Below are 13,147 nucleotides of genomic sequence, written 5' to 3'. Positions count from 1 at the left end.
AAACTCGAGTAGAGTCCGAAGACAGATATTAATAGTGTTATGGTCCCTAGGGTCATCTCTAGTCCTACTCTACCCTTTGGAAAGTTAGCCTGAGCCATGTAACCATTTTAGATTCATGGTGACTCGTTTGCGCATGTTACCTCACAGCTCGTTGTGCAGTAAGACGCCTTTGAGGCCACATGACTGTTGCGTACAAGTGAAGAGGTCAAAAACAAGCCACTTTTTTTATGGAGTTCACTTAGTCCGTATTGCTTAGCCATAACATGTTACACTTTTTGGCATGACTGCGAAATGCTTGCATAATTGCATTATACTGTCTAACACACACCATAATGGGCGGAAGATTCCCTAAACCAGAGATTTGCAGAGCTTATGATGCATGTAACCAATATTTCTACTTTCTACGGTGAGGGGTCTCCCAGAATTCACACAGATCTTTTGTCTTCTATCATGCACTTGTAACAAATGTTTACTGTTTTAATCTTATGCATTTTGCTGTTGGAGCTGGCTGTAGTACTAATTTCATAGAACAACGTACAGAGCTTGTTATTTGAAAATAAATAAACCTTTTGAACTTACACATAGAGTGTGGTATTTGGTGTGGTGGGGAGGACTTACACTAGTGAGTGAGCGAAAGGGTGTTATGTTCTGGGTTGTGGAATCATTGGGTATCTTCGTGTGGGAGTTTGGGACCTAATGAGACACTATAGCTAGGTTCTTTTGACTGAGGTGTGAGTAAGGTCCAACCTCCCATCACCAACATCCTATTTTCTTGTGCATAGTTCTGTATGTGGCTGTGCAGAATCCCCACAACAGCAGTAGCTAGTATGTACTATCCTAACAAAAGGACTAGTCAAATATCTGGTTGGGTATTTTGTTGGTGTGAATTGTCAAAGCCTCAAGATTAAAGAGGACAGCCCAAAGAACAGGACCCAGTGGCTAGAGCTATTAGTCAATCTGAGTTTTATTCAAAAGAAAACCTTAAATAAAGAATGGCCAACTGGGCCAGCTTAGCTACAGACAGACTAATAGTAGTAGTACAGAGAGTCATAGCAGAGGCAGTTAGAAGTTAGAACTTGAAGGAACTTAGAGGGAGGGATAACCAGAATTTGGAAACAGATAGTCAAGGTCAAAGAACCTGTTGTAAAAAAATGTATTAGGAAGTGGAACCATAATTAATAGTTTGGAAAAAATAAGATGCAGTAAAAGTTAGGGAAATATAATTATTAATATTAACCAGTGGAGGACTTACTGGGACCAGCAGCAGGGCCCTCGGTAGAGAAGCGGTCCTCTGGTGGTTGTCCCTTCGACTCGGACCACGTCTTCTTGCCCCTGGGTGGTGCTGATCATGTGAGATTTCATAAAGAAAGAGACAAACATTAATGAGTGCTATGCAACAAACAAATCATTTAAAAAATGCTCAAAAAACATTTTAGGAAACAAGAATTGCAATAAAATTGACCTATCTAATCAGATCGACTACTGGCTTGCAGGATTCATGGACCGTCTACTTATTTATGAATACTAATCCAATGTTCCATAATCATTCAGATTCCAGAATACTAACTAAGTCTAAGTACCACCTGACCAAGACCACCTTTTGCAGAAGGGCCAATTGTTCAGTAAGTCTGCATTTCCATTTTCTTTTGCTTTCAAAAATGCAGAGATGAAATGGAGGTCACAACACATGCATAAATTTGTGCATACACCAAATTGTTGGTTGGTTGCGTCTGATCGTTGTTCTGCTACTGACTGACACTGCTAAGCCTACCACTCACTAAACAAACTACAAAAGGTTCTATGGAGGACTGGGGTAAGCAGCACTCAGTGACAGAGGAGGTGTCACGCAGATCGTAAACAAATTATGAACTAATACCAACTAAACCTAGTATCCATCCACCACTATTTCGCAGGAGGACAATAGAAGGACTAGAGTCTCTCTAGCAATAGCACTACCTAACTTCAGTTCTCTAAAGTAAATTCTTACATTAATCAGCCCAAGCTAGCGCAAAGATGCTAACAAGTAAGTGTAGGGCCGAGCACCTGTGTCCTACAATCACAGAAGAGTTTTAAATGTAATTTACATGCAATATAGGCAGCAGTAATCTTGTTATCTTGTTATTCATCAAAACATTATACACAATAATACTTACACTACTGTATATTAGCTACTCACCAAGCCCCACGACCTCGACACCTAGCAGGACCAACAGGATGTCTGACCACCGGTGGGCCAGATGGTTATGGGTGTGCCGGAAACCTGAGCAGCGAAACACTGCCCGGCGCACCTTCGCCCACCGACGGTGACGCTCCTGGGTAGGGTACCCGGAGCCGGGCCTGCCACCTGCTGCCAAGGTCAAGGGGAGGTGGGGCTGGATAAAAAAAACAAGGGCGGCCACCTCCGCCTCGCCAAAAAGCTGCCGGGCCTGCACCCCTGCAGGGTGCATTCTGCCATAAAGCAGGCGGCTCTTGGGTGCAGGCGCCTTGCCCTTGGAGCAGCCGCCAGTGCTGCTGCTACCCTTGGCCATGGCTTTGGGTGTGTAGGAGGCAGAAAAGAAAAGTTAGAAGAAAAAAATAAAGTTAGGTTGAAGAAGTAGGAGCTTAAAGAAAGAAGTAATAGAAAACAGTAGAAAAGTAAAAGTAGAAATAAAATGCAAAATATATACTTAGGGACAGAGAGAGATAGATGAAAAATAAAAAAAGTAAGAAAAACAGTGTAAAAAACTAAGGATTGCAAGGATTGAAGGAGGATAGAAAACTAGGCCTAGAACCATAGCATAGAGTGAAAAACAAGATGACCGCGCCCATTCGCGTGGGTAAGTTTGCGAGATATTTCCCGCGAGCAAGCACTAATCATCGCGAACAAGTAAATCACGTTCCCGAACATGACATGCGCATCGCGAACACGCTATACGCGACCCAGAACCGGAAATAAGGCATCGCGGGCGGGACAATTGAAAAACAAGATGGCTGCGCCCATAGGTGACCATATGGGTAAGTTCGTGAGATACTATCCCCGAGCATGCAAACAGCACCCCCAACACGCACAACTCACTCCCAAACAAGAAAAACGCATCCTGAAAAGGCACGCCAAGCAACTACGCATGATCACCAAGCTATGCATAGCTCGTGTAGTGCAATAACATCTTCGCGTAGCTTCGAGTAGCACGACTACGCGAACTACGTGCAGGGTTAGTAAATTCCTCATATTCTAAGTGTTCAATGTGGAAATGACGCATAATATGCAGAACTGTTATTTAACCCCTTCGATGCTGGTGACGGAACCATTCCGTCATCAGACACGGTTGAGCTGTGCTGATGACGGAATGGTTCCGTCACGACCACACCCATTATCATTGGGGCCCAGCACAGGGGGAAAATATCAACAGCATCGATGAGGTTAACTAACCAAATTCTGCATGTTGTGCCTTTTTGTCTGAGGTTTTCAATTTTTTACTCCAATACATGAATCTGTCAGGTAAAACTATGAGAGAGTGATCATTATCACACAGCTCATAATTGGGATCCCTCTGTGCAAGCCCATTTGCACAGTAATCGGAATTTAGCTCTGAACCTATTATTAGGGGTAGTATTTTTGTTTCCTAGTCATCCTGAATGAAACTGGACAAAATTACTGTATAGTTCATATACAGATCGTGGCACTCAGTGGGTGCATATTTCATGGTTACTCTATGCTTGTTGAGGGCTTAGTGAGGACTTGGTTTATTTCCTTTGGCATTTAAGGAAGAGCTGATGGCTTTGTAAAGTTATTTTGTCTGCTGTTGAATGCCTAAATGTTAGATATTTGTAAAGGCTATATTCAATTGGAGACATTAGGTTTTATAACATCTATATATTTCAAAAACTGATTTATGCTCCATTTGATCAGGCACTGGAATCTTCATTTTCTAGATGATCAACGGGTGAGTTGTCCAATCCATGTTGGGAGACTGAATAATCTTAAATTCCTCAAAATATTTTATTAGGTAATGCCTAGTCTAAAACAGCAGAGGCACGAGAGAAGTTTGGTTGGTGCAAATCTCAGTAGCAATATGATTAACAGAGTCTTGTAATCAAAGCCGGGACGCTCCTTCGCTGGAGTCGCTGTGCGCATAATAAATTGTTATAACATAACATAACATAAAATCAATGTCCCTCAAGTTCCAAGGCCAAAAATAGCTAGTACTTGACTCATCACAGTACTAAACAAAATTACAAAAATATGAAAAATATGGGTAACAGTATTTTACATTCTATGTAAAGGTAGATGTGGGACAGGAGCTGCCGGTGCAGGTAAGAGTGGTGGGGCAGCAGGGCTAGGTTGGGAGGGGTTCAACAGACAACCACAAGGGAAAATGAAATATTTTTCCCTCGACGTCTGTCAAAATCCCCCCCCTCTACCCGACCCCACCACTCTTACCTGCACGGGCCGCAACTGATGTGAGACCAAGTTCAGGAGTACCAAGGTCAATCTGGGGTTACTGGCCTTCAGCTGTGCCAATTGGGGTCTTTTATCCCTGGTCACCAGGGGCCACTTCATCATTGTTTCCAAAACGGAACATCAAGTACCCCCATAGCACTTGACCCACAAGGTAACAAGCAGGGCAATAGTCCTAAAAAAAGAAGTGGGGGGACGCTGACGTCACAACAGGAAGTGATGTCACAAAAAGTGGCTTGCACCATCAGACTCATTGCCTCCCCTCGCTCACCCCTTAGATGCGATTCCATCAGAGAAGCCAGCGAGCGAGCAGCGTTCTGGAAGAGCTCCGATCTCACCCCAGAGAGGCCAAAGATTTAATGTGTGGCTCCATATGCTCCAGTTATCGAGCTCCTGGTAAAATAAGTGGGGGGGACGCCATCCACCGCGTGGTACCTCGACTCGAGCCCTGGTAACGAGGCAGAGACGTCCAAGACTTACTCAGGCAGGACTCAGACATCAGTAAACACAATAACAACACTCAATAAATCTGACAATTCAGCCAGCCTTTTTATTTTAAAAAGGCTAAGAACTTTATTTTCTACACAGCTGAATCCTACAGATGAAAATTTGCATGAATATTGAGAAATTAAGGGCAGTCAAGCTCGCATTACAAAATAAATAATTCCCGCCTATTTGTTTTGATGGAGGATTTTCGTTATCAATAAGCCACTGCCTATTGGCTATTATGGAAACGGTTTTTACCTTAAACCACCCCAAGCCTACAGATTGAGAGGAGGGCATATCACAAGCACTATGCTAGTGATTATTGACTTGTTCAAAGTGTTCTTCACGATCAGTCACTTACTGCCTGTAAGTGTGACAACGGTCTACGCAACACATCAAGCAAGTAAAAGGCTAGAGTCTCATTTAGAGGCAACAGAAAAGTCTCCAGTTTCTGAAGAAAAATCTAAATGTAGAGTGGAATTCACCAGATGAAATTCCTCCATGATGCTAACATTTTGGTGCCAGAAATTCAGCCCCCTAGGGCGCTTGTTCTCTTTAAAACGGCTTTAAGATGCATTGTTAAAGCTCAGTTTAGCTCTAGAAGACACGGCCATGCTTTGTGGTTTTGGCCTGGTTTACTTTCCGGCTTCCTGTTGGGCCTAAAAGAGCCATCCTGGCTGCGGGCCCTGAGCTGAATCTCAGGGCAGATCTGACAATAAACCAGAGACCCCTTGAAATGAGTGGAAAACACTGAAGTGATGTTTGGATTAAAAGAAACCCGCTGGAAACGCGATCTGCCAGGTCACATCCAATTATCCCTTAAAAGCATCATAAAGCCCAGCATTTGGCTTTGGTGGACTCCTGTCCTATGATTTATGGGGTACTGTTTCTTTAAAGATTACCGGCACACCATAAACTGTAAACAAGTCTCACTCAATCAGATCACTTTAATTCACAAAACATTGACAGGGAAGTAGAAGGGTTAGATGGATGGCGTCAGAGACAGACTGGGGAGAGAATGTGGTGTTACCACCAGAGCTGCCAACTGTTTTGAAATGGGGAACAAGGTTTGAGTCTCGGTATCTGCTCAACATCCTGTGATTCTGGGCAAATCATCAAATCTCCCTGTACCTAAAAGAATGTAACCTTGTGTAATGTAAGTGGTGCCCATATAAAGCACTTTATCACCTTCAGGTCGAACTTGAGCTCTATAAAGCTGCAAAAAAAAAGACTAATATCAGCAAACCTGTGAAACATTCATGTTGAGTTTGGAGACTCCCCAGGCTGATCCAGCAATATCAGCACAGGGCCTCCTCAGATAGCAGCAGCAGTATATTCGTAGACAAAGGCGTCCATTACAAGTCTCCAGTAACTCCTGAATCTGGAATTACAAAATGTGTGTGAATAATGCACTTCTTGCCCCTCATTACAAGTGCGTCAGAATAGAGGAAGGTATTTACCATACTTCGCATGGTAAATAACATTTCACCAGGGTGAAGTATTTACCACATATGGTAAATTAATAAAAACAACTTGGTCTGAGTTTTTAAAAGAAAAATGGAGCATAACATAATCAATTTTAACACACTGAATTTTGCATGATTTGCCTATTTAACCGGCCTTTTCCACAATACATTTTGGCTCATTTGACCTACCGGAAGCATGAGGGGAAAACTGTGAGGGTGAGATAATGATCACACAACTGGCAACTCCGATCCATGCGTTTCTCAACCAGCGATTTCACCAGCTAGAAACTGGTAAAAATTAAAGGAGAAAACCGCCAAACTGTGGAATGCCCTTGGAATCTGGTGCAGTAATATTAAATCCTACAGTGATTGCCCATTTCTTGGTCAAAATGCTGTGTTTTTCAACATACTGAAATTAGAGATGCCCATGGTATTGGTAATCCCGGATTGTGCAGTATAGCAGCATCTGTTCTCCCATCTCTTGTAATAAGAGCTAAATGAAGAGATGTACATTCATTGAGACCTCATGGTTGTGTAGTTGTTTTGCAGATTTATAGAGCCCGAACTCGACCCGAAGGTTTTTGAGTGCTTTGCATGAGCACCAGTTACATTACACAAGGACAAATTCATTGGGAGATTAAGTGATTTGCCCAGAATCACAAGATGTGGAGTCGACCCATAGGCTCGAACCTTGGTTTCCCAGCTCCAAAGTCGGTAGTTTAGCAGTAGTCTAGCAGTCAGACCACATTCACTACAGTAATGACCTGTTGTGGGCACTTTGCACATTTTAAATCTGTGCTTTGTATCTTCTTCCTTAAAATACATGTACACATGAAGAAGACAGCAGCTGAAATATCAATGGGAACTATTCTGCTTTTGGGAGAGGGGACTGAAGAAGGCAGGTGGGTTGGGAGATTGAATTAAAACACACCTCTATCTTTGTTTTTATAGGGGTAGTAGGGAATGTGCTGAGACTCCTTAATGCATCAGTTCATACTTTCCAGCTGTCCTAATTTAGCCAGATAATCCCGAGATTTAATTGGGAAATACGTTAGTCTTTTTTTCTTCTTTAGCATGCAACCACAAATTGTGTGATTGTGAGCAGATAGCTACATCTCCCTGTATCTGAAATTGTAAACAAATCTGGGTATGCTAAAAAAAACTCATAATGTAAAATAGTCTTACAGCCATATGTCAGAATATCAATAACAAAAAAGGTTGCCTGGCATACGTATTGTGGCTTACATATTGTTTACTAAAATATTGCTTCACTGGGTATAGATTTCTATGATTAACTCCAATGGGGCGGATTTTTTTTATAAATTATATTAAGGACCCAATAGTATTATCAGGTACTCAGATTACAATATTCTGGTACCATGCCCCAATGATACCTCACTAACATTTGCTATCCACCAAATCCTAAACACATTCTAATTTTTGTAATCTGGTTTCCTCAAGGAAACAAATCCTGTTCTATGTTAATCACTTTAAGTTTGCGATGCGTCTAAAGACATATGAGTCCAGACCTTCTCTATAGAATTAAGCTCACAATATACCAAATACCTACACTAAAATAAAATAATCTGAGCTCTCTCTCACACACACACAAACACACATGCATGCTATCTTTATTTGCCTCTCTGCTTTTCCCTTATTCACTATTTTATTAGCAGCTGCATTAACCTATGAAGCTGTCTTACCTTTATTGAGTCTTGCGAACAGCAGTTGATTTACAGATTACTGGAGCAGACACTCAGATCTTTAGCTACATCATTGGGATTGGAGCCTGTATCCTTTAGGTGTAACAGGCTGACATCTTTACTCGAGGACGTCTTCTTCCCTCACAAAAATATCATTGCTTGGATAGGTTTTAATGTTTCAAGAATGTTGCTTATATTTCAGTAAGTGTTTCTTACTCAAACTGGCACACCTAGCAGCCCCCAGTAATCCGAGAACTCCCTCTCCAGCATCTACTCCCCCCCCCACTCAAAGCTCCAGTTTCTAGTTAGATACGTTTTTGCAATTGTTGGGAAATCTTTGCCTCACACACTGGACCATAATGACTTAGGCAGGCAGCTGTATATTAATGGCTTGATTACTTACTGATTGTAAATCCAGGTCTTTCTCATCACAATTCCTACGAAGTGAGGCAATGCCTCACCATGGAGTCATCCATTCTACCCTCGGCTCATAGAACTTTGGGACTTATTTAGAGTTGGCAGATGGGTTACTCCATCACAAACGTGGTGGATATCATGTCCACCTTATTACAAGTGCATTATATCATAAAGAAGCACCATTTCCTCTGGTGTGTTAGTGTCACACCTCAATGCAACAAGATGCTGTCACATTCCAACGCAACTAAACTATGGTCATAACAGACCCTTCGTTTGGGAGGGTGAGAAAGCAGGGAGAAGGAATGACAAAGAATATTTAAACTATATATTAAAATAATGTAGATTGTCGGTAGGTGGTAGGGCTTTTAAACCTATTGACATAATTAGAAGAGGAATTTTGTATTGAACTGATAGTATCTCAACAGTTTCTAGGGGCCAGATGGACTAATGTTTTGTGAATTATAATTAATTCGTTAATTGGGCTGCAATTGTAAAATTTTGTGTTTTTAGTGTACAAAATGCCAATAACATACTGGTCACAAAAAATGCTCAGGGAACAAAATAATGTGTGAGACTAATTTTTTATGATACAAAATAGTAAATACCAAAATGTGATTTGGTAACTGAATGCACAAAGCATTCACAATTATTGAATGGCTACAAAACACAAATTTTGCATTAGCAAGTTACTATAATGTGGAAGCAGGAGGTAGCCAGGTGCAAAATATAAATTTCCTGGATGCACTGTTGCTTACAATTAACACACACATAGGGCCCCATTATGATGGCGGGCAGATTGCCTGCACCAGGCCGGAAGTAGTCACCGCTGGCCCAGTGGGGGCGATCTGCCTGTTATCCGTGCAGAAATGACCCCTGCCATATTACAATGGCTGGGGGGGTCCACGGCAGACAGAAAGACCGTCCGCCACTTTTCCATGTCGACCGGGCAGAAAAAGGTTCAATATGGTGGCAGTGTCTGAAATGTTAGAATGTGGGATTTGAAATGCCTTTCTGTGGCAGCATTGCAGCCACGGAAAGGCATGCGGAGTCAGCTTGGAGGGCTAGTTGCGGGCCCCCAGGGAGTCCGCGGGATGGGGACTACCTATGGTACCCCCCTCCACTGCAGTTCCATGCACAGCATGGCAGGCACCACGCGGTGCCTGCCATGTTGTGCATGGAAGTGCACAACATGCCTTCCTGGCATTGTGGCGGATGGTGCTGAGTGCACCTACCACCACAATGTTAAGAATGCAGGATGCGCCCGCCACTGTGGCGGGCGCATCCTAATGGCACCCATGGGACCCCCCGCCCTTATGGTGGGCGGTCCCTTTTTACGACAGGATCTAATGCGCCTCATAGTATTTCCAAGCACCCCAAACAATTACACCACACCACGTTGGAGTGTTTTGGAAATGCTAGTTTTCCACACATAGAAGGAGAGTTCACATGTTTTGATTTGTCTCTAAATTTCCACTGAATACTGTAGGAAGCTGGTTCTGTATATACTATACCAAAGTAAGGTATAGTGTGCACAGAGTCCAGTGGATCCACAAAGGTAGGCAGAGGCTAACGTAGATAATACCTTACTCTCTATTTGTGGTTGTGTGAGCGAGCAATAAGGCTTTATCAGAGGATAGTATTAAGCATTTGTTGTAAACACTCAGGCAAGAAATTATTTCACACACTCCGAGACTAATTTGTTTGTATAATAATATTATTTAGTTGTATTGTTTCTAGAACCAAGCCAGGCCTGGTGCACGTAAGTGAAATAATACTTTACAAAAACAATACAGTTGAATGCAGTTGTGTGTACTTGTTTTGTATACAGGTAGGTCAATTATTTATTAATAGTTAAGATTACTTTGCAGTTACTTTGCAGGTCTGATTACTTTTTAGATACGTTTTCAGATTACTTTTCTTACTCAGTGTGATATGTCTAGATATCACACTGGGACATTTCCTGGGTAAAAGGTAAGTAAAACAGTTTTTCCCACAACACAGTTTCTTATGCTATGTAAGTTTTTCAGAGGAAAACCGCCAATGCAATCCTTTGGAGGAAAAAAGGGTTATAATTTTGCAGATAAATAAACGGTATTGAGGGGTGAGTTTCTGGGTTTGGAACAAGGGTTCCCTAGGGTCTAGGATGCACTGTCAAAGCACCCTCATCTGCACTAGGGCGGCCGGGTGCAGAGTGCTGAGGCCCAATGTTATCCAATGGGGATAGGGGACCTCCGGTTGGTGGCTGCTCATGAGCAGGCCACAAGGTTGAGGGAGCAAAGATCATGGACTTAAGCTGAGGGCAAAGGGGGATTCAAGTTAGCACACAAAGTGCACCCACAGCAGCACAGGGGTGGCGGGGTCCATGGTGCTGTTCTGGCATCTGGCGCAGAAAACAAATACAAGCCACAGACGTACAAAATGCCGCTTACCTGCAAGCAAATCAAGGAAACTGAAATTGTGCAACCCACCCCTGCAAAACACACATCCAAAATGGCCAAAACATGCAGAGAAAAAAAAAACATCTGCCCACCGCCGCATGACGTTCTAAAAGGGGCGGAATGAGAAAAAATCTACGGAACACCCACGAATCTGCTCAGAGAATAACGGACAGATCTCTCTTCCAATGGCTAGCCTCCATTTATGGAGCTAGCTAATGGAAGAGACAGGCGGGACAAAACCCCGTACTGCTAAACAAAAGATTTCGCCTGCGCGAACACTGCTGCGCAGTGGACGCCAGGCGAAACCTAAAAAGTAGCCACTGATATGAAGTCACAGGATCCTCCACACCCAACACATCGGTTGCCCTGACAGCTACGTGGAAAAAGATAACAAAAGCATACAACTAAAGAATCGTTCTGCATAACAAACTGTTTGCTTTTAGAGAATATCACAACTTCATAGAATATACGAAACCCACTTCAAAGGATTTACAAATAAACCTGTTCGTCAGATCAGATGGCGCAAGTCGGTAAGACGCATTAAAACGGGAAATAAGTGTCAATATGAAATAAAACCAAAAGGACAAGTTTGTAAATAATGCAACTTTATTGGTTAATCGGCTTATACGATGTAATTAAGTTCTTGGCATCAACAAACTAGAGAATAAATAGAAATCTGGCAGAATGATTGAATTAAAACAGCAGGCTCCGCCATTTCCTACAAATTGTAAAGTCTTGACACTTCTGTGTTAGAGAAGATCGAGGCTGTGTCCCAGGAAAGGCGACTGATCACAAACATTAAAGTTGAATGTTTAAATACACCAACGATGGAGTTAGTGTTGGGCTTGTTGACAGATTTGCACTTTCCCAGCAGGGATGTGGTCAGTGCACCTGCCTGAATATTTACAAATGTGTTGGCGAGTAGGAGAACTTTCGGCAGCTGAGAAGGAACCGCAGAACACTTACAGCAGAGAAACAGTTCGAAAGCAGCAGACAATAAAGGAAGCGACAACAGTTTGTTTTGTTCGCATAACCGAAGGAAAGGGCACATGGGAGACGTTTCATCTTCCACGTCACATTATCTCGCATAAAACAAATGTGAGGACGCTTCGGACTGGGCGGTGCATAAGTCGTCAGTGGATACCTAACAGTGGGCTTATCTATTTTTCATGACACTTTATTTTAGTAGGAACAAGTCGAGTAATTAACGGGAAGGGAGGAGGTGTCACCGATTTGAGAGGCCACGGAGGCAGTATTGCACCCCAGCTGAGATCCATGTAAGATCGCAAACATAAACCGCCGTCGCCATAAGACAGAAATCCACCGGCAACATAGCATCCACTTATAAGGAGCTCATATTTTAAAATATAATTGCCACCCTTGGAAATAGTGGCGGTAGGATCGGGGCTACCCGCAAAACCTGTATTGAGGGGGTGAGTGTTCGGAGCTCTGCTCAGCTCAACACAACAAAGAGGAGGCGACGAACTGCTCCGCAAATCGGCCAACTCAAACCCAGGTGATAAACAAACTTTGCTCACCTTCCAACACCAGATCACTTCGCACCACAATCAAAACAATGGCATCCGCCTTTTATGTAGGGGGAGGGGCAAGCAGACATAATTGTCACGTGAGGTTGCCCCTACCCTTCCACGCGCAGGATACTTTACTCAGGTGGAGCCTCTCTCTGGGCAACCGTCATAGATAACAGGAAACGCAAAAAACAGAAAAGGGACTACACAATCTTTTGCTTACCTAGCCCGGCTTCTGCATCTCTTGTTTTGATAGAAACACCACTTTTATTCTATATTCTTTCAAATAAGTAAATACATTAGGGCATGCTTTATAATTACTTTTAATGTAATTAAATATTGAACAATAAAAACTTTACAATGTGATACATACATTTTGCATTTCAATTAACCCGATGCTTCTTAGAGGCATTTTTCCCATTTCTGCAATTACAGCAACTGGAGCTGCTCGCTGAGAAAACAGTTGTCCAATGTTCCCCTACATTTTTGTCACCCCATTCCGTACAAGGACACGGACAAGACCTACAAAGTAAACAACCAGAAAACAAAGACAAGCCACGGACGTACAAAATGCCGCTTACCTGCTAGCAAATCAAGGAAACTGAAGTCGCGCAACCAACCCCTGCAAAAGACGCGTCCAAAATGGCCAAAACATGCCGAGAAAAAAAAA

Source organism: Lissotriton vulgaris, chromosome 2_1 (genome assembly GCF_964263255.1).
Source record: "Lissotriton vulgaris chromosome 2_1, aLisVul1.2, whole genome shotgun sequence".
NCBI lineage: Eukaryota > Metazoa > Chordata > Amphibia > Caudata > Salamandridae > Lissotriton > Lissotriton vulgaris.
The sequence above is the reverse complement of the archived record's forward strand: the minus strand, read 5'-3'. Positions refer to the sequence as shown.